The 25,575-nt window shown below is 35.9% G+C and overlaps 1 protein-coding gene across 2 annotated transcripts in view; it reads left to right on the top strand.

The window, feature by feature from the left end:
- LOC311441012 (uncharacterized protein) overlaps positions 1-25,575 on the top strand; it is a 383,622-nt gene that overhangs the window by 100,234 nt on the left and 257,813 nt on the right. The gene's annotated exons all lie outside the window — the stretch shown is intronic.

Genomic DNA, 25,575 nt, shown 5'->3' with positions numbered 1-25,575 from the left:
CACATTTGCAAGGTATAGAAATATGTGCATGTTTATACAACAGTACTTGTCCAGGAAGACAAGTATAAAAATGAGATCAAGGAATGAAAGGATACTGAAGACAGTACTGACTGCCAATCTTTCAGAATTTGATTCAGATTAGAGAAAAAACTTTTGATTCAGCTTGATAGCATTTAGGTTTGTTTAGATCCCTTACTTTTAATGTGCTTGTTCATATTGTATCTTAAAATAAAGATATTGCTTTTATGGTATTTTTCATTTTATATTCAGTTAGCAAGAAAAGGTGTTATGAAGAAACATCTCCCTGGAGGTATAAGTATTTGAAATTAAGTATAAAATCCCCTTCTGAATTGTGGGCTGTTGGCTGATGCTGCTTTGCTAGATGGAGAGTTGCTCTGATAAGTTTGCTACATAGGTGCATCTCTTTTTAAATCCAAATGGTAATCCAATGAATATCAAACTGTATGTGAAAATCTGTACACAGATAATTTTTTGTCCTGTGACAGACTATCTTGGAAAGTAATTTATTTCTGTGGTTGAAGAAGGACATATTCATGAATATTATAAAATGTGTTGGGAACTGAAATCCTCTGAGCAAATCAGGAAGATACAGCTGATCTGCCATCACTAATTAGACCAAACCTTCAGCAGTACTTCTGATGGCTTTGTTATACACAAAGCTTTTGGTTATGCTGCCTTTTTTCACCTTTAAAGCAACTGACAACATCCTCAAACAATAATTTTGCTTCTTATAACTTATACCTTTTTCTGTATATGGCCAAACCATTCAGCATTCAGCATAATTAGAATTATATTTTGACAAAAAGCTTGCCTTTATATATATATATGTATATAAATATATATATACATATATATATGTATATATATGTTTATATATATATATACAAATATATATATGTATATATATGTTTATATATATATATACAATATATATATATATAAACATATATATACATATATATATATATATTTGAGAAGAAATTGACAAAAAGTTTATTGGGATTGGGGAGAAGAACAGTAAAAAGAGAGAGAAATTTTTACCTTTAGGAAATGTTTCTTTAAAGAGAATTCTTTTCATCTCATCTCTTGTGTTCTTCCTGTCCTTCATGGTGTGACACTTAGCGCCAGCGGGATGTTAGTCATTTCCATGTAGATTTTGAGAACTGAATTTGACACACCTTCATTTAAAGAAGGTGCTTTGAGACAGCATTTGACATAGTTATGCTTTTTGATATACCTTTAATGAAGAAAGGCTAAATACTTACTAGCTGAAGAAGTATTCTGCTCAAACCCAGAATGCCTATACTTATCCTCTCACAGCACAAGCGTGCTATGACAGGTTTTAAAGGTTTGGAACCGCATCTACTAAGATACTGTGATGGCACATAAGTAATATATGTTTTGCATCTGTAACTCCTCAGAAATGTTTAAACTTTCAGCTTACTGACTTATTTCTTCAGTCTTTTTCAGAGTTGAGATTTTTACTTTTGAGACTTTGGGAAAATTCTTAGATCCTTTCTTATTATGCTGGAAAATAAGGATTTCCTGATTTAATGTAGCTGCTTGTTTTAGATACCAATGAATAAATAAATAAACAAAGTGAGACAAATATGAGGATTAAAGTTTTAGTCTGAATAAAATGGCTGAACATTTAAGTAAGGCTTAGATCCTAAAATTCCGTGTGACTAAGGCTAAAAGTTGCAGTTCAGAAATCTGTTGGACTTATTTTAAGATGATTACAGTATCTATTGCAGTGTCTCATAAATGACTTTAAAAGTCATTCACTTCCTAGATGTAGAAATACTATCTTTGCTTTATCTTTGCCTTGTAAAGATTTCAGACCTTTATTTATTTTTTTTATTTTTTTGGTGGGGGTCTTCTATCCTTTCCTAGGATAATGTACGTACACAATGCAGAGTGCAAAAGAAGCTAATACTGGTTACACTTCACATATTAAAAGTTCCAGGTCTTTTGTCCTTAGCTGTTAGGTAACATTATCATACAGTATCCTTTTGTATCAATACCCGCCCCCCCCAACCTGCACAGAGCCAGAGCATACAGGGCAGCCTGGTCACACATCTGCTCCTCATCACAGCACCTACACAAGCAGTACTGCACACAGCTGGGAGCGGTGTGGAACTGTGCAAAGCCAAGGCTCTCAGTTTCATTTAGCTGTGCAATGGTAAAATAAAGAAAAGTGGCCCAAACAGAATATCCATAGGCATTCCCTGGAGAAGGCTGTTTCTGTGGTTTGCAGCAGTCATTTTTCTGTCTTCCTGTTCCTGGCTTCAGTCAAGAGCTGTAGCTGAGTTAGCAGCAGAGGATCCCTTCAACAGGAGTGCAATGCTCTAGGTGCAACCATCTAAGTGCCCTCCTTCCCATCTAGGCAGAGAATAGAGTGGGGTTGGTTTAGCTATGTGGAAATAGCCCAGGGAAGTTAGGTATGGACAGAGGAGATGAGGAGGAAATAAGTGTAGGTGAAAGAAGGGTAGATGTGGTCTATACATGTGTTAGGTTAATCTTATTCTCATGAGAAAGCCCAAGTAAGAGAAAGAAATCATTAAGTACTACCTTCTTAAAGCACCCCAACATACATTGAGTCAAAACCACAGGGTTTTGATCCTGCTTCCATCTGTGTTGTCACAGAAAAAGGTTCAAATGTACTTTAATCCTTTTCTCTGGTCTCCATTTTCTACTGGAGAAATAAGTTACCAATCAAGTCTTGTTTCCTTAACAGTTGTCATTGTATCAGATAACGATCGCAAAGAATAGAAATGAATTGTTTTGCATATTGTAGGCTGTTAACGTCCTTTGCTTGTCAAATTCTACAATACTACAGACAGGGCTGTCACTCCATATTATTAATTTACCCCTCAGCAAAACAAAGGTACATGCTGTACTAAGTGTAAAGCTAAAGTGACAGAGTCCTTTATGCAACTATAATAAATGTATCCCTGTCACTTTGAAATCAGCTGTGTTCTTTGGCATTATTTTACAGGTACTAGTGGAGGTTAAAGGAGAAGTGAGAGAGAGAACTCATTGACTTTCCTTGCATATATCTGTATCTATACTGATTTTAACCTTGCCCATAAAAGGTCAAGCATAAAATTATTTCCACAGAGCAGCTGTCTTCAGAGGTTTGAATTAACATAGATGGAGAGTGCCATAGGAAAAAAAAAAAAAAGTTCATTTTTACCCTAATTGGATTAAGGTAAGTCTTGTGCATACTGCAAGGGTGAGGTTTTGCTAGAGTACAAACTGCTGGGTTGACAGAAAAGGACTAATTTATGTGCCTCTTGTCAGGTTGTTGACTAATAACGTATTGATCGTATCTGTAAGATATGCAGAGTGTCTGTCAGAAACGAAGACACTCTGGAATTGAAAATTGCTAGCATATCTGACATGATCAAAGCCCAATTAATGGTATTAAGCAGCAATAAGTAGGCTGCAGCATATATCAGATGCAGAGTTTTATGTCACATGTCCTGGAGCAGGCATCATAACCTGGCATAATACCCAGCCTTGGCAAAGAGTGACTGATTTGTGTGGTTCTTGGATTTTTATTTTTTTTCCTGCTTTTCTTTTATGTGTTCCTGCAGACATATTGAACTACCACAGTTTAATCCCAGAGGAGCCTGCAGGTGGTATTGTCCTTGCATTGAGGAGTTATTAAATTCTTAAGGTCACCGTAAAAAAGGTTCCATTAAATTGAGTTAATAAAAACATTGGGCAAAGGTTTGCTAAGAGTGCAGGTGTCAAAGCCTTGGGAATTAGACTGTCTTTCATGACATCAAGCTAAAAGAATATTTTACAACACAATATGAAGATGTTAGAAATGCAGCTTCTGTGAAGTTTTGGCTTAGGTGGGATAGAGGCACTTGTACTTTGCAGGACATATCCTATTTAATATTCAAATATTTTCAGAAGGCAATTTTCATTGATGAAAGCTTTAAACTTTCTACAAAGAAATACAAACTTTTCTTTTGTTGTTGCCTTCATGTATGTATGCACAGAGAGACACAAAGATAAATAGGTGTACATAAAAATGTAGATTAGGTATATAGATCCATGGGTGATCTGTTGCTCACCCCTGTTTTGTACTTAACAAGGACAACTGAGCCTGCTGTTTTTCCAATGCTACTAATGCACGCTGAATGTTCTTTACTTAGGGAAGCTCCAGAAAAAGAGCAAGATTTAAAATCATTTAAAGCTTTATTTATTTATTTATTTATTTATTTATTTATTATTTTTTATTGGAGGAGTCTGTGATGAGGCCTCTGATGAGAAAAGCTAGTCATGAATTTGACTTATCCTTTTTAATATCTTATGACTGATGTCTGTTTTCATTAACTGTTAGCATGAGATTGCAGCTCCACCAAGGTGAATAGCAAACTTTCCATTTACTTTGGTACAATCTAGATTTCATCCACTATGACCATAAGAAAATGCATGTAGTTTTGCTGAAATATTTCATTGTGGCTCTAAATGAATAACTGATATTATTTTCAATTCCAAAATATTAAGATATGATCAATTAAAAACTTTGTTTGCTACATTAATTGAGCAGGAAATTAAGTAAAAATAAAATGCTGTATTAGCAATTACTTTTGAACTAATTTCTCTAAGACCTCAGTTTTTGATGATGGAACATGTAATAAATTACATATTTAATTAAATAAAACCATACATTTCTTTCATATGCTGGATATGACTTGCATAGAACAGTTTTCAGTCCTCAGCTACTTTCCTAATAACCATGATAGACTTCCATTTATTTGCAATATATTGACTTTTTTTTTTTTTTTTTTTTTTAATTGAAGCATTTTTACATATATAAAATGTGTTTTTTTTTAAGGTCTAGTTTGTAAATTGTATTTCTCCGTTTGCTTGTTAGAGCTTGAGATTTTAAGCATCAATATAAAATTAGTAGAGATTCTGCTCACAAAAGGAACAAATTTCATTCATTTTATAATGCATTGCATTACATAATATATATGATATTTGTATATGATATTTAATATCATATATATATTATATAATATATTGTGACATGAAGTTGACAAACATAGCAAACTACTGTTTAAAGAATGAATACCATGGGACTTGGAAAATGTTAATAATGAAAATAGCTGTAAAGAAAATAAAAATACACAGAAATGCATTATAGGTGAAGTTCAACTTAGACTTTACCTGGCAGTCCCAGTGACTGCTAAACTCAGAGTAATTTCCCTAATTTTTCATATGCATTTTTAAAGGGATGATTTTTCATCTGGTGTCTTCTTTTTCATGGAAATGTGTCAATTTAAGGCCTTGTCCTTAGGTATTAACTCAGACTGCTTAAGACTGAGAGAACATTTTGACATTCTTTCCACCTTTCCAGTCGCAAGTGCATATATCTCAGAAACTTCTTCAAGCTGGTAAATTCTCTTACTGTATTCAGAAGGCAAAAGTAGCAATTATTAAAGAGAACATATGGCAGGTGCCTTAAAACTCCAGGGTGACACTGGAGCATATGACTTCAGCTCATTATAAGTATTTCCTAGGTTCTTCTTAATTGCTCTAGTAATTAAAATTCACCAAAAATTGTGAAAATGCCAAACAAATCAATAATACATTCATAATGTGTTACAATATTACACATAATAAAAATATGTATTTTTAAAATCTTGACATAAGCTACTCAGTCATCTGTGTCATTACAGAGATTTATTTATTTTCCTTCTATTTTGTCAGCTTTTAAAATCTGTTTCTCAATGTAAAAATAAGTTTGAACATTCAGGTGTAATGTAAATAAAACTAATTAAACAAAGGCTGTCATTGGAAGTGAGAGTAATGTGCAATAAGTGACAGAGTATATCTATGGAAGGTATGTGAATAGTTGACATTAATGAGAATTCCATCTGTAGTCAGTGAAAAGCCTGAAAAAAAATAATAAAAGAATCTGTTGAAATAGCTTAAGAATAATCTTTAAAAAAAAAAAAGGCTTTGGGAGGTCAGATTCATGCTTATTCAATATGATAGTTTTATCAAAGCCACTGATGAAATAACTTCAGGATCAGAGAGTTAGGAATATATGTAATAGGCAGAGTTTCAGCAGTTTTGACTGAAATTTAAAGGCTGGGTTGTAATAAACAGAGTTTTTTTTTTATATGAAATTGGGTTCTTAAATGCAAACCTTTAAATGTTTAGTGGTGTTAGAGGTTAGGTAATACCCTTGAGGAAACTGTTATTTTAAAAATATAATCTGAAATGCATGGCAGCATAGCCATTGCAAATTGCCTTTTGAGAGAAGGTTTAGTTATTATGTGTTTAATCAATCCTGGCTGTAAGGAAATTAAGGGAATATTGTAAGCAGAAGAAAACAGTTCTTTCTTAAAGGCAAAAAGAGAGAATTACAAATGACTGAACATTTAAGAGGTTTACAAAGAAATTTCCTTTAAGGGAATTGATAGGGAGGGAGGAGGAAGTGATTACGAGCAATATTTTATTAAAGAGACCTCTAGCCCTTCAATTCACAGAAAAAAATTAAAAATTACATTATGAAGTTCAGTGCTGAATCTAGAATGACTGTACATGTAGCCCAGGTAGCGTTTGCTGGGCATCCAGAAATTGAGGAGACAGTAATTAGTAATTAGCTAGGGAAAAATGGTTTTAAGTATCATCTCTGCTATGTAATATTGTGTAATTATGTTTTTCAGGGTTCTACTGAGGTGCTGTAAGCCTGAGAATATAATTTCACTTTCTTATTTTCTGTGTAATTTTTGAAGGTGTGAATGCATTTTCACCTGCACCTTATCTTGACCCTGTTTGATATCTTTTTCTCTCAGCTGAGAAAAAATACTCCTGGGGAAGAACATAAGGAGTAGGGAAGAAAAATGATTTTTAGACACCTTCGAGGAGCAATGGGTGTTTTCCTGGCTCTTTCTTTGATGTTCTCTGGATTTCTTACTCCTGTGGAATTGCTCCCTACTGCCATTTGGACTCTGATTTTATGCTTCTTCCCTTAACCTGTAGTAGCAGACCTTTAACTGATCTTTCACCATATTCTGTAATAGAGAGAGGCTTGTAATATCTTCAGAACAAAATTAGCCTCCTGTAAGATATGACCTGAGTCACAGTGTGAAATACACACCATGTCTGTGGAAAATAAGGTATGGAATTGCATAATTTAGAGACTGGATGAGAAAGTGTGTGTAGTCAGACACAAAGGAAGGCTGCAGGGGCAGCCATTGGTGTGGCGTTTCCTAAAGTGTGAGTACCCAATTTTGTAAGTTTGTGGTTCTTTCTGTAAATGCCACCTTGGACCAGCAGCAGGTTTCAGACCTGCAGATACATAGCTCAGTCCTGCATAAAAGATTGGTACTAATCCAGTAAAACTGTCAAGAGTTGCACATCATTTTTCCTGGTTTGCAGATAATGTTGCTGCAATTACACCTTTCATAAACTCTTGCAAGGTTTTTTTTTTTTTTTTTCAGGTTTTCTTTTTTTAAGAAATGGTGATTATTCAGAGAAGAATGCTAAGGTGAAAGCATGTTAAATCTTTAATTGTGCTTTAAAACTTTTTTACTAGATCATTCAGTCAGGCTTACCCACAATGAAACACCTGTTTTCTACTTAGTTTAGCAGCTGGACTAAATGTATCATACAGCAGCTTATGAGTATGGAATTGCTACCAAACACCTCTGGAGATGTTTGTTCACATCTGTTGGAGGACAAAAACAGGGAGGGGGAGGACACAGAATGAAAAGGGAGAAATGTCCTTATGCAATGTCGCATTCACCTGCTTGTTTCTTTGTTGTTGTTTGTCTGTTAGTTATTTTGTTTGTTTGTCTTTTAAAGTGCAGGAGTCTTAGTCAAGGTGCTTGTTCCTTTCATTTGGGTCTTATCTCCATTTACCTTGCCTGACATACTCCCCACGCTTGCTACCATTCAAGGAGGAACCTCTCTAGCTGTAGGTGGGATTGCACATATAGCATGTGAATCACATTTCTTAAGGAGTTAATGGGTTCTTCACTGCACAATTTACGTATGAGTAAATCTTAGTTGGTATTGACTCTTGACTTTACAACTGGGAAAATGTACGGAAAGGCCCTGACTAATGTAACAGAAAATGAGTAGCAAAGACTAAGATGAGAAAAATAAATGTTTCACGTGACACAAAGAATAGTGAAGAAGCAGGAGATGCTGCAGTGATGAATGACAAAAAAATGTAGCTTAAGATTATAATGAATTTATAACTTAGAATGAGATGATATGAAAGTGAAAGACAATCAAAGGACAGATCTGTGCATTTGGAGTATTCTTTCATTCTTTGTGATCTATTTAAAATCTCCCGTTCTTCACATAGTGAAGAACCTAGATATGATATCTCATCCTTCTCATATCCTTTCTGATCTGTGATGAAGAGCAGATTAGGAACTGTTAGGACAGAGCATCTAACAATTATATGCAGTTTCATCCAGTGACTTGATTCAATGATTTTCTGTAGCTGTTTTTGAAGTATCTGCTGGGAGTCACTGGGTAAGCAAGCCATGAATAATTACTGAAAACTGATGCAAGTGTTCCGCTTGAAGTGTAGTGGTATGCAACACTATGTTTTTATAAACAGAAAGCGGTTTCAGAAGTTATTTTAAGCCACACATAATTAAACAGGAATTAGCATTAAAACAGGGATTAATACTGTTTACAGTGGGGAAAATCATTGTGAAATTTGAATACCTGATGACTGCATATAAGATTGAACTTCTATAGGTATATAATAAGTAAAATTGCTTTCCCGCAGGCAACTTTAGATTATTCCCTGTCTAGAAGGAAAATGACAGATGAGAGATCTCTTCCAGCAGACATTCTGGGGAAAACCCTGTAGCAGGAAAAGCCTGTGAGAACACCAGTATAATGAAAGTTGTTATAATATACACAATAAACATTCAGTTTTCAATTGGCACTTCTGAAATCACCCAGAGTAAAAGCTGTACACAGTTCTGTTGCCTCTAGAAGTGCTGCTTAGACCTATAGGAGACATGCAGGATTCTGCTGTTTTGAGACATATGCTGGGAGGCTGAAATCATGACTTCAAGTGTTGCTTCTACCAACTTGTTCCCTGTGTGCACGCTTCTCTGGGAGTGAGAGGATGCCACGGCACACTAGTGATGGCTCTTGCATATGAACAGGTTTTTAAAATAAAGAATGGAGGGAATTGAGATCCTCCTCAGGCCTCTGCACAGATGGGTGTTGCAAATTGTTGTGTGTTCATATCCCCTTCAGTGCCAATCAGCTACAGCTACTTGGTGTTGTATTTAATGCTTTAGAGCAGGTTTGGGCTTTTTCTTCTCTGCTATATTCCACTCTTGGCTCAGATGGTGGTTACTGCAAGTGGCAAAGCCACTACATTGGGTTTTGAATTAAATTAAAACTTCAAGACATTCCAGCAAGTAAAATGGTAAAAGATGGTAAATTATTATGGTTAAAAATAAATTTAAATAGATGGATTAATGTAGAAAGTTGAAGTTTAGAGAAGAAATAAGTTATCAGAAAACAGCAGATCTGTTACAGTCAGAGAAAATTGTTTTCGTGTTCATTTTCCCCACAGCTGAGTTGTGGTTCTTCCACAAGAAGAGTGGAATTCTTCCACAACTCAACTTCCATTTATATGTGGCCCATATAAATGTGCCAGTCAAATGCAAAGCCAATCAGAAGCCAAATTTCTGATGCCTTTCTTTGTATATATTTTTTAATTTAAAATGAAAATATGTTAACTACTGCCAGGTAACAGAAATGTTTGGCTGAGGGATTTGTAATGCCTTCTTAAGGAGCAATAAATCTTTATTCTTTCATGCATACCTCACAATTCTCACAAATCCATATGCAATGTTTTTATACTATTCTGAAGTACTCAAGAAACTCTTGTGTACTCTTATCACATTCTGTAATTTTACACTCAGTTTTATCACATAATTTATGTTTTAACACTGGTTCCCTCTTTTCACTGATAAGCTTAACATTCACTCAAGCTCTTTTTTTTTTTCTCTGACAAAGCACTACTATGTACATCACCATTAGTTACATATATCTGAAAAATACATTGCTTCAAACATTAATTCTTATTTAACATCTCTCTACACATTACAGAAAGAAGTGTAATCAGTTTCGTAGCAGTATTTCTGAGGCACTCATAGAATTCTCCAAATTATTTTTAGGTATAAATAGTATTTAATAAAATATATATATCAGATTTTCTGAGTGGTATAAACTTTTGAACAGTATATAACATAATGTACTTGCCCCCACAAGCCTTTCTATGCATTCAGTCTGGATACTGGCTTTTGCAAGTCTATTTTAAACAGAAACCCTCCATGTGGCATTCTGGTTTCCCTTTTTTGGTGGGAACTTGTAGCATGTCATATGGCAGAATTTGTCTGTAACCTAAAATATCAGTAGGGCCCGTTACTGACAACATAGTTTTGAGCGGGATTCCACCTAGAAATAACAAATTAGGATATCTATTTATCTACTCTGCTGTAACAATCATTACAATTGGACTTCTCCTTTCTTCTGAAGAGAGAAAGGTGATCTGAACTAGAGCAAATAGAATTGATAATAATGCTCTTACCTTGGTTATATTTGTGAATATATACTTATGGGCAAAAAAACTGGCCAAAATGAAGTAATCCTTCAACACTGCAAGATAGAACCTTGCTCACTTGATTTAAGAGTGATGGGTTTGGGGTTCTCAGTAATTCCTTCATCTTGACTACACCTTACAAATATCTGGTAGAATTCTCCCCAGATAATTTTGGGGACTGTACTTTGCACATTTTTAGTACCCAATTCCTCTTATCATAATGCTGATATGACTTTTCAGAAGTTCTAGTAATATTTTGGTTTTCCTTTCTGCAAAAAGGAGAAAGTGTAAACACAATAATGGCACAATAATGAATAGAAATGTGACAAGAGTGTTAATACACTTAGACTAGTATTCCAACACAGCTCATGGCCAATCCTTTATTGTCTATAATGTATCAAAACATCTTTCATGGGCCCAGAGACTGCAGCAGGCTCTTGGTGGGGTGCTTACTACTTCTCAGAGCAATGTAATCATTTCTTTTTCTCTTGTTTTTATTTGGTGCTAAAGAAGCTTTGTTCCAGAGCAAGAGATCAGACTGTTTTAAAAAATATTTTGAGTAGATCTGTATTTGCCAGTTATGCTAATGGGAAAGGCAGAACTCACCACTGACGTCTTTAAGTCAAGGAGTTGGATGAACAAAATAATGGCAGAAATAAATGAAATGTGGAGATGTGAACACCTTCTATAATTTTCAGGTAGTTCAGTTATATTCATAGTCTTTGCTGCAGTCCATTTTTGGATGATACATTTTAGGAGGACAATGAGGGGGAAACAAACAAAACCCCCTAATTATGTTGTCAGACAATCCAGAGGGGGGAAGAAAAGTGTGGTTAGAAGTTTAAAAACAACAACAACAAACCTTCAAACTCCTCCTCTGTGTCTTCAGGGTTCTTTCAGAAAAAGATTTTCTGTTTATTCTAATGGTCCCTTGGGAGCTTATAGCCTTGCAGAAAGTAGTAAATGCCAGAGGTGTCATCAGCAGCCAGCAAGGCTGTCAGATATATTTTACTCATGTCCCAACCTGTAAAATGTCTAATCTGACACATCCCTTGACAGTTCTGAATGTCCAGACTTTTCCCACCCTGTGATTCTGCTTGCTAGGCTTGCTGTACATGCTATTAACACATGCAGCAAAAATGAAATGGCTCTTTCTTGGAGTGATGAAAGCAGCTGCCTGTGATAACATGGGAATGAAATTGATGATCTAGGAGATCCCTTTCATTTTCTGTGTTTTCTCAGTGGGTGGGATTCTGATTTCAGTTTAGTACATTCTGAATACTGAACTAACAACTTAGAAGATAAAATACAGACAGGTTAAATTAGAGTCTGTGCAAAGAGTAGCCAACCCAGAAACCAGATTTCTGATGACCAAAAACTGAATCCTCCCTTTCTCTACTACATTGCTTCTCCTTATATGAATGGAGTCAGTGATCCTGTACTTATATCTACCCCACTTTAATGATTTCTTCTTTCTTCCACCACCTAAGCTTGTCCTCCCTTGACCCTGACCACACAACCTTCAACCATTTCTAGAATTGCAGCTCTTTGGTTCTTGTAGTCCTACATCTGTTAGCAGAACTGGCAAGCATGTATGGCAGCCCTTGAAGCTGGGTGCCATCGATCTCCTCTCCCTGTTTAATGTGTCTTTGCCCTCTCAGTACTTTCAAAGCATGAGTGTCTCAAATGCCATAGCTTCTGGTTTTCAACAGGAGGGACCAAACCCTTCTTTCTATTGGCAGCAACACTTCTTGCACATTTGAAATAATTTTCTTTTTCTGTTTTTAAACTCTCTGTCCTGGATTTAAGAATTTGTCCTAATTTGTGATAGAGATAACACAGAACATAAGGGAAGCTTTGGTACTGCAGCGCCGTTGCAAGTCAGCCTCCATATTCAGAGAGAGTTTGTTGAAAGGCGCATGCCACAGTCTGGTTGTCAGTAATCTTTCTCAAAATGCTACATATTTTGGTCTCTTCAGACAGGTGCATAAAAATCAGGCACAAAAGAGATGACAATGCTGCTGGTCCTCTAAGTACCCTTCCCTTCATCTGCTTTAGAGCTGCTGTTTTTCACTCCAACTTTTTTTTTGTTCTGAGCTTTGGCAAATTGTACTCCTGTTCCCTTTGCCTTTGTGCACTGCTCTCTTGCACTTGCCTTAGGCTTGTCTTAGATGCTGCTCCATACATCAGAACTGTTCTTAAGTTTTGCCAAGACAGTGTTCTCTTTTCTAAGTTTCTCTTCAAAATATTCCTCTTCCAGAAGAGGTATAGAAAAATTCTTTGTTGCACTGAGATGGCAATGGCTTGGACAACTGCAAGGTACAAATACAGAAGCTCTGTGGTGGTTTGACCCCGGCCAACAGCTAAGCCCCCTCCCTGTCACTCACTGACCTCCACCCCCAGAAGGATAAAAGGGAGGATTAGTAGGGTGAATATGGACAAGGTAAAAAGTTCATAAGTGAAGGGAAAAAAAAAAAACAAACACCACCAAAAGCAAGCAAAGGCAATCACTCACCACCTTGCACCAGCAGACATGTTGGCACATCATACAATGCATAAACATAAAAATTACAAAAATGGCATTCCCAGCTCCAGGCTCATTGATCTCTATTGCTTGTGAGTTTATAGAATACCTCTTTGGCAGAATAGTGTTTTCTGTACCATGCTAATCCTTATATGTGAGCTATTGCTCACAGAAAATGTGAATCCACTCCATTACTCCTATCTATTCCATTCTCTATCGATGTAACTTCTTGGTAATGGGGCAGCTAGTGGCTGAACTTTCAGGGAAACTTGTTTAAATGTTGTGATTTGGCCATGTATGAGTCCAAGAACACAGGTGTGATTCCACATGTTCCTTAGGTTACTGTTTTATAATACTAGGCTATTACAAGACTTCTAAGGGGCTTCAGCATTGCTTAACACTAAGTTTCACCAACAGGACTTAGGTAACAATTTATTTGTGTTTTACATGATATATAGGGATACACTGAAAACTGAAAACGTTTCAATCCATTGTCTTGTAATTAATTATTTAAAATAGTCAATTAAATAGACTTTTAAAAAAATCTTCTGAAATCAAGCTTCTTCTATAGGTAGTTAACTTTGGGCATTAATATTTGCATAATTTGGCCTAATGAAAAAGTAAATTTGGGGTCTCTGCCCATGAGAAGTCTTTTTTTTTTTTTTAACCTTAATCTAATAAAACTCTAGTAGAGAGGATTAGTTTCAGCAAGTATTAATGTCTATGCACTTCAATTTGCTTTGAGGTATTGTTCAGCACTCTACAGTTTTCAATTAATATAGATTGCCTTTGCTGTGGTAGCTTGGAGATCTTTGGAGAATACAGATTTTTTTCCCTTCAAAAATAATAATAAAAGATCTTCAGCTGTGTGGTTCTTCAGTTACTTTTGTGGAGAGGGAAATGGTATATCTGATAACCAATAATATTGGCTTCCTAGGCAGGTGATTAATTAATGCTTTTTTAAAGCTCAGATTTAATAGTAATTTTTATTTTGCCTCACAACACCATTGTAAAATCCCCAAAGCCCTTTACTGAAACAGGAATGAAACAAGTTAGCAGGTGTTATTAAGAGAACATGTCTGTTGCTTTTGCAAAATGCCAGAAGTTGATTGCAGACCAACTGGGGAAGACCTATGAGATTCTTCCAGTGTACACAAAAGGAATGAACCTATAATTAAATTACAGTTAAACACAGATGGTTATTTTACAGCAGGTGCTCAACTTTGGAAGTGTATCTCTGGACTATTTTTGTTCCAACACGGTGTTCAGTCCCTGTTGGGCTTCTGGCATCATTTTATGGTTAAATAAAAATATTCCTTTGTATACATTTAGGATTGGTGTGTGTGTATGTGTGTGGTTTGGGCTTTTGTTTGTCTGGTATTGTTTTGTTTTATTTTTTGCCAGGACACAAAGCTATCAGGCAGTGCTATGTTTCTAAGGATAGTTAGAAGAAAAACATGAAGCAGAGATTAAGCACGGCACAGAGGAAAATAAACATAAGAGTATAAATAGAAGGATATCTGCATACCGTTTATGGGAGCTCGTTAAATAATGTGTACAATTAAACCTAGATCTCAGAATGCATAGTTATCCAAAAATAAATAGTCACTATGCAAATATTATTGCTAAATGTATCTTTTACTTGATAGAAAAGATTACATGAATTTCATACCATTCCAAGGTCAGTGTTATATGATTTATTTATGTGTAATATAAATATTTCAAGAACTACGTGGTCTTCTTATGTGACCTAAGTCAGCAGTATGTGAAAAATGCTACTTAGAAGTACCTCAGTACTTATTAGAACTACTTCCTTCAGTACCACATACTGAGAAAGGTAAACATAATTTACATGAAAATCAAATTTGATTGTATATCTGATTCTAAATGTCACTCAGATCTATCTCACTGATAGGTAGCATTCCAGTAATCTTGCCTTTCCACAAGTGTTCACAGTGTGGATGTAGGTTGACGCTGAGTGAAGTTTTAGTGAAATTTGTGGATCGATTATTACTATAACACTGTATATTGGATTAGACTTTAGAAGTTTGGTTTGTCAAGAGATTGTCAAATAACTCAGGTTAATAGTTCAGCTTGAGCATATTGATGAATGTCCAGAGGATATTTGACTTGCTGTAACCAGTCAGGTCAGCTCGTATAAATAAACCAATAACAGAGTTGCAGACTTACAGAATAGTTTTAATAGCAGCTTAGGTAAGCTTTCCATTTCTCTTACTGTTCATCTCATGTTTTTAATGTGCACCACCACCTTCAGGCACAGAGTTAGTTTCTGCAGCCCTGAGGCTGGAGAAATCTCATGAGATGGCCATAGAGTGAGAGGAATTTTGATGCCTTTACCAGCTCCAGTGCTGCTGAATGAAAGGATTCCTTGTTTATGCTTATTTGGACAATAAAGCTGCTCCTTTCTATAGCTGATGAGGTTGCTATTTCTGGATCTTTAAGTATCTCTTTTGTAGGAGGAGCCTGTCTAAATATCTAATTTTCTAAGCTATTGAAATTCACAAAGGGTGTTTTCTGATAATATCTCCCTTGACTTATTTGTTTAGGTAAGTAATGAAGATGCTTGTATAAGAAAAAGCAATTTGTTTATAGGGGACAGCTCATCATTTATAAATAGCCAACCTGCCTCTTCTTTCAAGAAAAAAAGGGGGGGGGGGGGGGGGGGAGGAGGGGGAGGATTTATTATAATCAGTTGTGCAAGATGAGGAAAAGCATTCTACTCTGAATCACTGTAATAATTGTCTGAATGTGTCCCCGTAATAACTTCTGGAATTGCTCTTCTTTACCTTGTTGATATCAGTCCTATCTCAATTTACTACTCTCACTCTCTCACTATTTTTCCTCTCTTCCTTCCTTCAAATCTCTGATATGAGTGCAAACCACTCTGCTCTCTAGTGGTGCAGACATGTCCTTTTATTTGTACAGACATGTCGATTAATCCTATCCATTGTTTGCTGTTGTGTTGTGTTTGTTTGTTTGTCTGACATCCACCATTCTTTTTCTTGTCCTCTCTTCTGCAAGGTTTCTCTACATTGACATTCCCAGTACATCTGAAACATATCTGACATAATTTCTGGAATATTCTCCACAGACTTTGATGCTTCGCAGATGTGTTGCCTTCCTTTTTCTGCTACTTCTTTTGAAGTAATATTTGCAGTATCCTAACATATAGTCAGTAGTTTGAACAAGTCCATTCCAAGATGGGTACTGCATATACATGGTAAGAAATCTGGAGACTCTGAAATGGAGACTCACTGCAGTGCTGGCAGTGGCTTTGCACAAACCTCAGTCTGATTTGTAGGCAAGAGTTTTAGGTAAGGTTCTGCTCTTCCCTAGACCAAATATTTCTCAGTGGAGAACATCCCTAGCCCCCTTTGGGCCCCATACTAACTGCAGGTTGGGGCTTTCAACCCTAATCATCTAAAATATGCCTTTAAAATTCTGAAAATATAGAAGTTATCTACATCTTTTACATGCAACTGCAGTGTTTAAAAAAATCTTATTTTGCAAATATCAGAAGAAATTCTGAAAGTTTTGAATATTTGTCATTGCAGTTTCTCCCTTTAATCAGTTTATTCAGAGACTCATCATGTTCTTTTAGTTGTAACTTGGAGTGATTTCTCTTTTCCCCCACTATCAGAAGATGACGTTTCTAATAAAACCAAGTATGTTTACAATTTGAAGTAGGAACATTAAAAGACCCTCCTTACTGAGGTTTAAAACCCATAAGGAACTTCTTATAATTTTGAAAAATATACAACAACACAGAAATATCAACCGTATTTTTATGCATCATCTGTGTTCAGGGAAGATTTTTATTATTATTTATTTATCAACATTTTCTAGTTGCTATATTCAGACTGTACTTAATAACTTTTTTGTTTCATAATATTGAGACAATGGGATAAAGAGAGATTTCCTTGTTACACCTGAAGTATGACAGTTTTGCCTGGACATAAATCACATAAATCACGTGTTTATTTTTGATATTTAGGATGTATTGCAGGGTTTATTCTGTTCCAGTTATGTGAAAAGACTATAGTATTTTGAATTGGTATTACATGATGTTGGCTAGCTGTGCATTGTTTCTACTTGAGATTCACCTTTATGGATTTTAAATTAAAATTTGCTTAACCTTATTGAGGCAAACATTTTAGTTTTATCATAGGTCAATACAATAAAATGGAAAATGTAATGGTAGCACGGCAGGAAAGATATTTATAGCATAATAAAATACAAAGCTTATTTTTTTCTCTTTTAAGATCAATTCACATTCTTTGCTAATATTTAATCAGTCATACTGACACAGTGATTTACTTGGTGTTACCTCTGATGCATTCCACTGAGGCTCTGATTCTTAAATTATTTGTCTTTGAACTCACCGTGACCTATATTCAGTCTTCTGTGGCTGATGAAAATTACTCCTTTACTTTTCAATACTGATGACTGAACGATGAAGAAAGGAAATTTGCATTGACATTCTTAATAGCCACATTAAGTTAGTCTTAAAGTATTAATATATGAGAACGTCTTCATCTTATATACATAATGTTGCTGTCTTGTTGTGAAGTACAGCAATCCAAGTCACACAGATAGACATGACTTCTGAATGTTGTTTTGACTATAGCCTCCTGTATGTGTTTCAGCTATGGTAGCAAGGAGAAGAGAGATGCTGGACTTTGAAAAAGTGATCTCCGTCTAACAGTGGTCTCTGTGGGAAACTGTCAGGAGCAAAGAGAGCAAACCAAGTGTGTCACAACAGCAGCATGATAGACACAATCCAATTACTGTAATATTATGCAAGATAAATTGAACCGTTAACACTAATTTGGATTCTTGAACTTTCTAGTCTGTTATTTCCCCTTTGTCATCTTGTTTTTTCCCTTTATCTAATGGACATTCTTCCTATTACTCAGGAGGGCTTTTTGCCTTTCTCTGCTTTCATTTGCTGCCAACTGCTGCATCTCACAGCTGGAAGAGAACAGGTGTGTGAAAAATACTGAATTTGGCAAATACTTCTTTTAATTATATAATCATATAATTTTTAATTAATTACCATATTTATGGAATCTCAGACATTTCCCACAGATTAAAAATAAATAAATCAGAAAGGAAGGCACAATTTACGTCCTGAAGCTGCTTTCCTCTAATGTTGTTATCATGGTGATCAGTGGCATAGCAGTAGTGATTGAGGTAATGTCTGATGAACTTTTTGGTGTGAGAGCATCTTATACAGAAAAAGAATAGCAACCTCTAATGAGAAATAAAAAGCAGGGAAATACAGTTTCTTTGTTTCTCATCTTACTATTAACAGTGTAAAACATAGCTGTTGTAGAAATACTTGGTCTTGAAATGGATCTACTGTCTCCAAATCTTGACACTACAAAGCCCATGCATTGGTGCCTCCAAATCCACACAGTCAAGTTTAGGTCTGAGTTTGCTGTTGGGGTTTGGGACTGTGCAGTCCTGCATCCTGTTTGCTACCTCCCATGTAGCACCACGTGGCTCAGTAATGGCAACAAGTATGTCAGAGGGGCTTCTCACAAAAAATGTCTGGTAAACAGTAAGGCAGGAACAAGTCTCCAGCAGACCAGGGAACCGGTTCTTAACCATGGGAGGTAGAGGGCCCCAATCTAAGTCTTCACTCACCTGTCAGGAAGAGTTGTATAGTAAGATCATCCATATTGGAGGGAGACTTTGAACTTCTTCACTCAGAAAGAAAAAAAAAAAAAGGGGGGGGGGTGGGAGGGTGGGGAAGGTTCTTTGTTTTATTTTGCTTTGCTTTTGTGTTTGTTTGTTGTTGTTACAATTTATTTTTGTCTCTAAGACCAACAGATTTATGTATAAGATTATGAAGATAAATTATATCTTTATCTTTATACAAAGATTTGGCTCAAAGCTAGCAAGAGATTATTGGGAGACAGAAGAGGAATAATTGAAAATCAACCAACCCTTTACAGATAAAATCTATTGTGCTAAAGTTGTCAATCAAGTTGTGGCTGTTGGGTCTGTACATGTGTGGACATGGATCTAGGAAAGGTAACTGCCTGGGAAATGAGTGTACCACCTGCTTACCTTTCAGAAAGCCTATGGTACAGCCTCCTCCTCTACCCTGCACTCATTTATTTTATTTAAAATATCTTTACTGTGATAACCGTGTTTCAGCACAGAGCTACCTTCCCTGTAAAATGCCTTAGCCTAAATTGTCAATTATACATTAAGTCTGTTCTGTCTCTTTTTGTGTATTGTTGCTGAGCCTTACACTTAGAGATTGGACCTGTCTCAGAGAAATGGTTTCCTGACTTATTTTTAAAAGAATAGTAGGCATATCCTCGTGTCTCTCAGTTGTAGTTAAGCAGAAAGAGTACAAATGTTAAAGACCAAGCACGTTTGTTATCACCATAAATCTTGTCTTTTGGCTGGCATTGCAGACAAAATTCAAAAATCCTCAGCAGATATAAGTTCTTGAAACTTGTTATATATAAAGTTTTTGTCATATCACTAATGCTTATCTACCAATAGAATGAGTCTTACACACCTTTTTAGATGTAAAGGCATTATGTTTGTCTCCTTTTCCTCTATATATACAGTAAAAAGTGTGAAGAAATGCATGTGGCCTCCAAGCTTAGCATGAACCTCTGGGAATACTGCTCTAGAGTATTTTGTGTCCAAAATGTAAAATGGCTTCAGTGCATTATCAATGAGATGCTCAATAATCTCTACCTTTGTGTCTGACTCTCGTGAAATCTTAAACTCACTTTATTATATTTTCTCTGTTGTTGCCTTTAATTAAATTGTAAAGCTGTCTTCTTTGTGTACTTGGCTCCCAAAGGGGGAATTATAGCTAGACAAACTATTACTGACAATATTGTCAGAAGAGAGATGTGGAGATATTATGTTCATGGTAATAATAGAAAAGGAATTCCCTAAGCTCACTTTTAATGTGTATGCCATTCCCATTCAGACTGCAGGGCCCATAGCTCAGTTCTTCTTTCAGGTAAAGAGAAAGACAAGTTAATTTTGTCTGATGTCTTAGCAGCACCAAGTCTTCTCTAAGCTGTACAGAAAACACAGGTCATCTGCAACCTTCAGTTCAGGACCAATACTGTGTGCCAGACAGTCACATCTACAACCGCTTCTGGTAACCACTCATTACCAGAAGCAATGAGCAATGTACATTTTTCCGTAACAGAAGAAAAAGTTATTCATGTGAGCCTTTCCATGAAAAAGGCTTTTTTTTTTTTTTTTTTTTTTTAATATGATACCTTGGTTTTATTCCTTATTTTGGGAAAATTAGACTAAGCTTTAATAGAGCTTTTCTTGCTTATTGGAGATACTGTTATTTTCAGGTGCATTTGGGAACTGGATTAAGATTGCCTGATTAAGATGCTTGTAGCAAACAGTTTGGGTGTAACAAGCTGTTAAGGAGGTAGTAATATTCAAATGAATTCTGGGCACATAAGAAATTGTTTAAAATAAAGACTAAACACAAGCCAATATATAATAGTATATATAGGTTAGTATAATACCTGATACCCTATCAAATAAAAAAATTGTGAATTATCCACATGTAATTCAGTTAGTGGCTCTTTTAGCAAAAGAAGTATTGTACAAGTTAAATGCTTATTTTTTCTTCTAAATCTTAAGTTTTTGTTTGAGCACCTACAAGGCATTATTATTTTCATTAATACGGAAATAGTAATTTCCAGCAAAGTTGGGAATAGTTCTGTAACCATATTTAGATCTTTATTTTTAGGATTGGTCAGGTAAATGATAGAAAATTCAGATTATGGATAGATCTTCTAGTGCTTTTAACCAGCATATATTTATATAATTTAGTAGCTTTATGAATAGAAAGAAAATGCATTAATTTTCTTTTAAGATGTATTTCTGAATGACATTGGCTAACAGATTTTTTTTCTTCAGGTGAATTTCTGCAAAGTTACTTAAAGTTTTTGTCGTGTGAAAATGTAATTACGTTTAATCAAGACTTTTCATATATAAGAAAAAATAATGCACAGATAAGAGCCAATATACTGGATTTCCAAATAATTTCTTCTTAATCTAAATTAAGTACCTAAATGAATGCCTGAATAGTTACTTAGAAGCCAGTTTCTAGCTGTATTTCATCACTCGATGCACGACTGCGTAATAAGCATAGGTTATGAAAAGTGTGATTTTGTAGAACATAGTATATCAATTTCAATTTGCTTTAATTCAGTATTGGAAATCGCTCCTCTTATGTAGCTTAAGTAACAAACAAATTAATACTAGAGACTTTTAAAATATGTTTACAACAATAGTAATATTTTAGTAATATTATAATTTACAGCAGCTTTTAATTATTGTGCTTAGGGATGCATTTGCCTGAATAAAACAGAAGCCTGTAATATCCATAGTAAGTTGTTTAATACTTGGACTGTTGGTTGAATCACTGATGAGGGGCATAGCATGTTCACTAAGGTAATTGGCTGATGAATCTGCAGTCTAAATTTATACAATTTGATTAGTTCCACTGGCAGATAATTGGTAATTAGATGGTACACAAAATGTCATTTTCTTCCATGCTTCATCTTTCAATCTTATTTCCCAAATAGCATTTGTTGGAATATAAAATCACAGGCTAACATGAAAACAGCTTTATGTCCTAGATAATGCCATGGAATAGAGAATTTGGATTGATTGATACAATTTTTTATACTGATGGTAACAATTAATTTATTCCTTTAAAAGAAAATATGATTTAGGTTTATTTTTCACTATAACATTTTAAAGACAAATCATCTAAATTGCAAACCTTTTATCTTGCAAGAATAAAGCATGCAATTATATTGCCTGTGTTGTTTGTCATGTTCAATTTTTTATTTATTTTTTATTAAAAAACGTTCTCTTTTAAAGGTTTTCACAATGGATTATTTTGATATATATGAAGATCTTACTGAAAGTTTGAGATATCCATTACTGGTTATTTATAGGACAAATGACTGTAAAATTTGTTTATTAGCATAGCAGAGCACTGGTGCATATCCTATTATTTCAACAGGATAAGGCAGCAGTTTCATTAATTTGAAGACTAACAGTAACTAGGCAATCCAAAAGTTGTCTTTAGTCTGTTTAACAGCTTCATTTCTTACCAAATTCTATTCTAAGCTATGTTATCCATTCAAGAGTGAAAAACAAGGAAGGGAAATATGCCTTACACTAAGGAAGACTGAATAACCCTAGACTGTGAACCTGGCTTCAGAAAGGTGTTAGCGAGATTTCCCTCGTAGGAAAAAAAAAAAAATGCATTTTTTTATTGCAAAATTGCAATATTGAAAGGAAATGATTTAATGATGAAAAGCGTAGAGTGAAAATGAGTGTCTAAAAAGTTGTATGATTTGGGATGTACTCAAATTTAAAAACTAACAAAGCCCAAGGACAGGGAAAGTTTTACTAAGTTCTTGAATTCCCTAGTGCTCTTTGGCAATGTATACTTCACTAGGTTTATTTAAACTCTTTGCCTCCACTTCACTCATAATTGAATAGCAGCAAAGGGAAAGAAAGGGTCTGAATCTGCAACTTTTTGCAGTACATATATTCACCTGTGTGCTAACGCTTCATAAATCAGTACCCCATGAGGATGGTTGGTAGTTTTCTGAACCCATTTGGAGCAGGCATAAATTACTTCACAAAATTAGTCAGTGGAGAAGCAGCCTATATTAAACTTATATAATTTTTCTAGTTCAATTATGTTTGTGAAGTACAAATTCTGTAGAGCTGAGAAAAAGCTCCAATGAGGATCTGAAGTTCTTTATTGTGATTGTGTTTAAACCCATTTGTGAAGCATAGTTACTGCCATGAAGCACTCAAGGCATCCTGCCCTGTGGCTTTTGCAGGGACAGATCAGAAGTAGCTCTCAGTTACTCCAGGTAATTCCCTGTAAAACAAATAGAAAGGTGAGAAGCAAGTCTGCAGCCTAACCTAAAGTCATAAATGAGTGCAAAAATAAACCAAAACCAGGTGCTGTTAGCTCTGAAATGCGTATGTGATTCAAAGCAATACCATTTAGATTTAAATCTTTGTACTTTAACGCATAACCGCAACGGAATTTAAATAGAACTAGTCCCTGTTGGGTGCTTCACTAACCAGACAGGCTTTCAGCCTCAGGGTATATCCCCTCCTCCCATACGCATTCTCTCCTTTGCATCATTTCTGGCACACATCAGGCCTCTCATTGAGTCCATTTAGTTCACTAACCTGACAAGTGGTTTTCTGCGTGCTCACTGACGCAAAGAGAGGTCAAATTAGTGTCAGCACAGGGAAGAGGGCAGGAATACACAGCCAGGAGCAGGAAATAGAAGAAAGAAGAATGATGCAGCCATTTTAATTGACATTCTGCTGTTAGAGCAGCATAGTTCTCATATCATTGCATTTAGGCAGCCTGAAGTGAAAGCATTGCTGCAGAACACCTCATGCTGCCTCTGTGCCCAAAAGGAAGCTGTTGCAGACAGAATGAAGGAGAGGGTCCTCAACAGGGAACGGTTCCCTTAGAGAAACAAAGAGAGACAAAGAATAAACTCTTCCAAGCCTTTCTTTGAGTGGAGAATTACAATAAGATCTTGACTTGCTGCTTGGTGCTGCCTACTGTCTGAATACAAGTGAAAGCTGACTCCATTGCTACCTCTCCAAAACAAGCTTTATGACCTGACCTGGCAGACTTGCTCCAAAGGGTTGCTATACACCCTCCTGTGTGTTTGCTAGGAGATGCTGCATTGCAGCTCAAAGCACAACCAGAGGCACCTACCATGTGGTTTCCTGCTTTGCACTGTCTTCAGTCTGTTTGGGGAGTTACAGTGCTTTAGCATCAGGAAACTTGGGTAGAACATATGGATGGAGCTTGTGCCATCTTTGTGTATAGAGATACAAAGGCCAGGCAATGTCAGGTATGAATGGTTAGACACTGGCACAGGCTGCCCAGAGAAGCTGTTGATGTCCCATCCCTGGAAGTGCTCAAGGCCAGGTTGGATGGGGCTGTGAGCAACCTGGTCTGCTGGGAGGGGTAGGGACACCACCCGTGTCCATGACACAGGGGGTTGGGATTAGATGGGCTTTAAGGTCACTTTCCAACCCAACCCATTGTATGATCCTCTTGAATACCCTAAAAATCTTTAGAAAATATGGGTGATTTCAACTTTTTAATAGTGGTTATATTTTGTAGTATTCTAATTAAAACTGGTGATAATGTTCACAATCTGCACAAAATTTGGCAGCCTTCTGAGCTTTGTCAGTCTATCTTGCATGAGCTTAGGGTTGAAATGCACGGTGTTTATGTGACAGCCACATGCCTAGCAAACAACTTTGTTGAATTTAAATGCAAATATATGTCAGTTTGGGTTATCTTTGTCATCAGAGTTGGAAGGTTTCTTGAGTTCTTGCAGCGAATTGCAAGATGGTGGAGTTTGTCGAGTTGGCCTTTGAATGTACTTTCTTATATGTCTTTTAAAATTGTTTGTTGGTATAATTACACTGTGTTCGTGGTTAGTAGCTGTTTTTATAAGATGTTCAGCAATATACACCCATATATTTGAAAAGAAGAACTGAGCCTTAAGCCACTTTTGGCTTGCTAAAACCATCAGAAACAATGGATATAGTGTTGTTGTTGTTTGTTTGTTTGTTTATTTTGTTTTTATTAGAGTTTCCTGGAAAGAATGAGTATTTCTTGGTTCTGCTGTCATTTACTAGAAACTCAAAAAATTCACAGGATTAAATAATATCTTCAAAATATTAGTGTTTTCTTGATTAAACTCAAAATTATCTTCTGCACAGTGTAAAGCACATGTTCAGTCTTCAACCAAAACAAAAACAAACCAACCAAACAAAAAAGATAAAATCCAGCAGCAATTCTAGTAGCTGAAAGCATGATTACATGAAAAGGTTTTATTTTAAATTAAACAAAATCAACACCCCCTCACTTTTGATGTGTTGTGGGAATCGCTGTGATGTCAGGACACTGGTTAAATGCATAGAATTTTTTATATCCTATGTCTAGCTACTGATCTGATAATTACTGAGATTTGGTGATGCTTCTTGTCTAAGTATTGACCATGAATTATACTTAGACTGAGTATCTTTGAAAGATAGAAGCAGGGAGTCTGACAGTTTTAATCTACTGATTGTTGTCATCGGTGTATGTAAGGTCAGTGGCAAGGTATGAAGAGGGTCAGGGCTAAATCCTTCCCGAGTGCAGGGGCTGCTGCCGGGGGCAGCGGGCTCTCCCCCTGCAGCACAGCAGCCTTTCGGCGTGAGTGACACCTGCCGGCACCGCAAGCAGCCGCTGATGCTGTGGAGCTCGCTGGTTTCCAACAGCTGCGCTCACCTTGATCTGCAGCTGCTGAAGCAAGTGGGT

This window comes from Aythya ferina (assembly GCF_964211825.1).
Source record: "Aythya ferina genome assembly, chromosome: 8".
Classification (NCBI taxonomy): Eukaryota; Metazoa; Chordata; class Aves; order Anseriformes; family Anatidae; genus Aythya; species Aythya ferina.
Note: the sequence above shows the minus strand (reverse complement) of the source record. Positions and strands in the feature narration are given on the sequence as shown.